This window comes from Mastomys coucha, unplaced genomic scaffold (genome assembly GCF_008632895.1).
Source record: "Mastomys coucha isolate ucsf_1 unplaced genomic scaffold, UCSF_Mcou_1 pScaffold3, whole genome shotgun sequence".
NCBI lineage: Eukaryota > Metazoa > Chordata > Mammalia > Rodentia > Muridae > Mastomys > Mastomys coucha.
Window position 1 is genome coordinate 28,482,279 of NW_022196909.1, and position 5,949 is coordinate 28,488,227.

Here is a 5,949-nt window from a genome sequence, read left to right on the forward strand (position 1 = left end):
TGTTTCAGGTCTCCTTTCTCCCTTCGGTCGAGGCAGAATCCGGTTCGTGAAACTGCGGGTCAGTTTCACATAAGCTTTCCTCCAAATCTATCCTTACATTCTTTTAATGATGAGACAAGGAGTGGGGCAGTGATGATAAGCACTCTGAAGCAGTGGCAGAGGCAGGCAGATTTCTGAGTTCAAGGCCAGCCTGATCTACAGAGTGAGTTCCAGGATAGCCAGGACTACACAGAAAAGCCCTGTCTCAGAAAAGAGAGAGAGAGAGAGAGAGAGAGAGAGAGAGAGAGAGAGAGAGAAGCTAAGAACTTCAGTTTCCCCAGGAACAGAACATTTGAAACTTGTTACCCAGCTTTGCTTCCAGTCTCATTTGCTGTCCCCTGACCTGACCAACTATGTAAGAAGCAAGAGGCAGATATCCCTCTGCCTTGGAGACACTCCACCCCACCCTCCTAACCTGTGATATACTGACATTCCCAGAAACTGTACATCAAAACACATCCTTCCTTCTCAAGTTGCTTCTGACAGGTAGTCTGTCAGTGACAAGAAAAGTGACTAAAGCCCCTGCTCCTAAGTGCTGCTGTGGCCTGTGACGACCAGGAGACGGCTCCTTCCTTGTTAGGCTATACAGGCAAGCCAGTTGTACCTGTATGTCCTGCACCTACGACTCATCCAGCTGCAAACCAAAAGCAAGAGAGTGTAGGTGGAAAGGTGGCCCAGCAGGTAAGAGCATTTACCATGCAATCATGAAGACCAGAGTTTAGATCCCAGTACCCACAGGACAAGCCAGCCATTTGGGTATGCCTGTAACTCCAACTCTGGGCAAGGAGGGCATAGGATAAGAGGATGGCTAGGGCCTGCTGGCTGCCAGCCAACCTGGAAAAAAACGTGAGGTTCAGGAAAAGATCTTGACTAAAGGAACAGGCAGACAGTGGTAGGTAGGCGGCCACACATGCACAGACACACAAATAAGCCAGGCAGTGGTGGCCCACGCCTTTAATCCCAGCACTTGGGAGGAAGAGGCAGGCGGATTTCTGGGTTCAAGGCCAGCCTGGTATATAGAGTGAGTTCTAGGACAGGCAGGGCTACACAGAGAAACCTTGTTTCAAAACACCAAAAACAAAACAAAACAAAACAAAACAAAACAAAAGAAGGCTGCTGCGCATGTACAGACACACAAATAAATAAATACTATTCCGTTTTAGACCAGAGGCTTGAGTATGAGAAAATTTTGGTGTTTCTCAGTCTTGGAACCCATCGCCAGTGGACATCAAGGGCTGACTGAATTTTGTAGGACTGTGTCAGTAAGCTGGAGAGATGCCCCAAGAAATTTCTTATTTGTTTTTTCTTGTTTAGTGACAAGGTCTCCGTTTTTCCCAGGTTAGCCTCAAATTCACTATGTAATCAAGGATGATTTTGAACTCCCGATCCTCCTGGATAACCTTCCAGGCTGGGGTTATAGGAATGAGACACCAATCTGAGTTTTAAACATTGCTGGGGATTGAACCCAGGTCATGCTGCATATTTAGGTGAGCATCATGCCAACTGAGACGCGTGCTTAGCCTGCTAGGCTGACTTTGAAACAATGTAACAGTTCTCCTGAGAGACCCACGTGGCAGAGAACCACCCCCGGACTCAGTCGGTGGCAGCTAAGAGCTGGCAAGAATATGTAAACTAAGACCTGGGCTGGAGAGACAGCTGGAGTGCTCAGCAGGTAAGAGCACTGACTGCTCTTCTCAAGGTCCTGAGTTCAAATCCACATGTGCAACCACATGGTGGCTCACAACCATCCATAATGAGATCTGATGCCCTCTTCTGGTGCGTCTGAAGACAGCTACAGTGTACTTACGTATAATAAATAAATAAATCTTGGGCTGGTGAGATGGCTCAGCCGGTAGGAGCACTGACTGCTCTTCCGAAGGTCCTGAGTTCGGATCCCAGCAACCACATGGTGGCTCACAACCACCCATCATGAGATCTGATGCCCTCTTCTGGTGCGTCTGAAGACAGCTACTGTGTATTACGCTGGAGCGAGAGGAGCCGGAGCAAGCAGAGGTCCAGAGTTCAATTCCCAGCAGCCACATGATGACTCATGGCCGTCTGTTCAGCTACAGTGTACTCATACACATAAAATAAATAAATAAATAAATAAATCTTAAAATAAATAAATAAATAAATCTATCTTTGGGCCTGAGAGAGCTGGGAACCAAAGGCAGAAGACCGCTACAGTGTACTTACATATAATAAATCTTTAAAAAAAAAAAAAAGACCTAAGTCCCAAGCTAAGAGTAAGATCTCAGGTGATTAAAATAACTTCACTACTGTGATATTGCTTGGTCCCCCAAGAAATTCCTTTGACCAAGATTTCACTTTTAGACAAAAGCCACTATTCCCTCAGGGACTTGAAGAAAGTTCCTACTGGCTTAAAAATAAAAAAGAAAGAAAGAAAGGAAGAAAGAAAGAAAGAAAGAAAAATAAAAAGGAGGGGTGGGGTGGAAGGGTGGTCAATTTCCATATCTCTGTCCAGAGGAACAGAAGGCCACTTGGCTCTCCATTGACATATGACTGGTGTCTATTAACTTGTCAATGGTGGCCTCTAGGTTCCTTTAGTTCCTGCCCATAAGCCCAGCCCAGCCCACAAGTCCCCCGGCTGGCTCGTTTGGTGTCAACTAGACCCAGCTAGAGACTTGCCTCCGAGTCCTCAACTAAGATCAGGTTGTAAGATCCATTTCCTCAATAGGGAAGTAGGTGGAGCCATCCCTGAGCTGTGGTCCTGAGTTCTATAGGAAAGCAAGGCTGAGCAAGCACTGAGCAGCATCCTTCATGGCTTGCGCATCCCCAGCTCCTGCTTCCAGGATCCTGCCCTGTTTGGCTTCCCATCCTGACTTCCTTCAAGGATGAAGAGTGATGTGGAAGTAGAAGCCAAACTAAACCCTTTCCTCACCAACTCGCTTCTTAGTTGTGGGGTTTCACAGCAGCTACCAAAACCCTGAGTAAGGGGCTGGCGAGATGGCTCAGTGGGTAAGACTGCTCTCCCAGAGTTCCTGAATTCAATCCCCAGCAACCACATGGTGGCTCACAACCAACCATAATGAGATCTGACACCCTCTTCTGGTGAGTCTGAAGACAGCTACAGTGAATTACACTGGAGCGGGCAGGGGGGAGGGTGTGGAGGGAGGGGAGGGCCTGAGCAAGTGGGGCTACAGAGGTCCTGAGTTCAATTCCCAGCAGCCACACACATGATAGCTCACGGCCATCTGTACAGCTACAATGTACTCATACACATAAAATAAATAAAAATAAAATCTTAAAAAAAAAAAACGCATTAAAAAAAAAAACCTGACTAAGACACCCCCTTTCTCGGATTCCCATGCAATCTTAGAAATCTTTCTCCTGCTGTGCGGTGGTGGTGTACGGTGGTGGTGTACGCCTTTAATCCCAGCACTTGGGATGCAGAGGCAGGCAGATTTCTGAGTTCAAGGCCAGCCTAGTCTACAGAGTGAGTTCCAGGACAGCCAGGGAAACACAGAGAAACCCTGTCTCGAAAAACCAAAAAAAAAAAAAAAAAAAAAAAAAAAAAAAAAAGAAAGAAAGAAAAGAAAAGAAATCTTTCTCCTGTCCCTTCTCCTTGCTCTCACTAGAGACAGCCTTGGCAGTTTGGAATAAACTTTTTCCTCTTCACCCACGGAGTGGCTATTTTGGTTCTTGTGCCCATTTTCATTCAGATGTGTTTAAGCCCTGCCAAGATTCCTCATTCATAGAATCGAGATAATGAATATGTCTCTCTCTCTCTCTTATTTTTTTTCCCTGAGCCACTATGTTCCTGGTAATTTGCTAAGCAAAATAGAAAACTGATACAGATGGTGTGTAGTAAGGGAATAAATGTTTTTCATAGGACTTAATAAAACATGTTCCAGATACTATATTGAATAACCCACACACCCTTTAAAAGAAATTAGGTTCCATGTTTACCTACATTTTGTTTTGTTTTGTTTTGTTTTTTCAAGACAGGGTTTCTCTGTGTAGCCTTGGCTGTCCTGGTACTTACTCTGTAGACCAGGCTGGCCTCGAACTCAGAAATCCACCTGCCTCTGCCTCCCAAGTGCTGGGATTAAAGGCATGCACCACCACCGCCCGGCTGTTTACCTACATTTTTTAAAAAACCCAATTTCAATTTGTTTTCTTTTTGAGACAATGTCTCATTATGTAGATCTTGGAACTCACTATATAGACCAGACTGGCCTCCAACGCCCAAAAATCTACTGCCTTCTGCCTCCTAAGTGCTGGGTCGAAGGCTTATGCCACCACACCTGGTTAAATGTCTTTAAACAAAAAAACAAAAAAAATAGTTTCCAACATGATTTTTCAGCTATAGTTTAAAAAAAAATTAATGTGTACTGTAGGTCTGCACGTGTGTATGCCCATTTGTGGGGGGTCACAAGGAAGCTAGAAAATGCGTGGAACTGGAGTTATAGGTAGAGGTAGTGGTGAGCTGCCTGATATCAAACTCTTGTTCTTAGCAAAGGTAACAAGCACTCTTAACCACTGAGCCATCTTGCCAGCTGTCGTGGCTCCAGAAAGACCACACCAGGCCAAACAGTTCCATGTGAGGCTTTTTGAGAGACCGAGAAGGGCAAGGTGGCGGTGAAAAGAGAAGGGGGAAGAGAGATACATCAGAGGGGCCTTCCTTTTTTTTTTTTTTTTTTTTTTTTTTTTTTGGTTTTTCAAGACAGGGTTTCTCTGTGTAGACCTGGCTTTCCTGGAACTCACTCTGTAGACCAGGCTGGCCTCGAACTCAGAAATCCGCCTGCCTTTGCTCCCAAGTGCTGGGATTAAAGGCATGTGCCACCACCGCCCAGCTGGGGCCTTCCTTTCATATATGGATAGAGATATAGCCACAGGTAAAGGTGGGAGGTGAGCCAAGTGGATTCTGGGAATGTGGTGGCTGTTGCCTTGGCAACAGGTGTGCAGTCGCACTGTTGCCTATATATGATGTCACAGGTATCAGAGGTTCTGATACCAACGCCAGTCCCACCAGTTGTATTGAAGGAAATGAGCTTTATATACATACACTGCTTCAGATACTCCATTGGGTTCTTTCACTGAAGACATTTTGTAAATTAGTATTGTCACTTAAGAGAACTTATTTATTTGTTTGTGTATGCGGAATGTGTGTTGCGCATATATACATACATACATGCATACATAAGTGTGTACACAGACATCAATACACATGAACGCCAGAGGTTGATGTCTTATTGTGCTCAATTTTAAATGATTTTTCTTTTTCTTTTTCTTTTTCTTTTTTTTTTTCTTTTGGTTTTCTCGAAACAGGGTTTCTCTGTGTAGGCCTGGCTGTCCTGGAACTCACTCTGTAGACCAGGCTGACCTTGAACTCAGAAATCTGCCTGCCTCTGCCTCCCAAGTGCTGGGATTAAAGGGGTGCGCCACCACTGCCCTGCCTCAATGATTTTTCTGAGATAAATCTCTTGCTCTCACTGAGCCCAGAGCTAACCAATTGGCTACCAAGTCCCAATCCTCTGGTATCCATTTCCCCAGAGCAACTGGTACGTCTATGTGGAATCTTTACACAGCTTGAGTTTAAGAGCCCCAAGTAAGGGTGATGAGAAAAGAAGAGAGACAGATACATATACAGAAAAGCGAAGATCAGGCAGGCGGTCTGGGCTCTGTGGAGCAGCCTCAATCAGCATGCTGGCTGTGTGCTGTGTTTATTATATACACTTGAACAGGGATGCGGGGTTATTGCATACAGTTGAACAAGGAGGCAGGTTTAGCTTAATCTCAGTAGCAACAGCAGTTGTCAGAAAGCAGTCTTCAGGTGGAAAATTCTGAGAGAAAACTACAGGGTTCCTCTTTGTCATGGAAGGCTGGAGAATCTTAGAATGTATAATGTATAACTTTTACCTAAAAGGGGGCATGGAAAACCTCTGC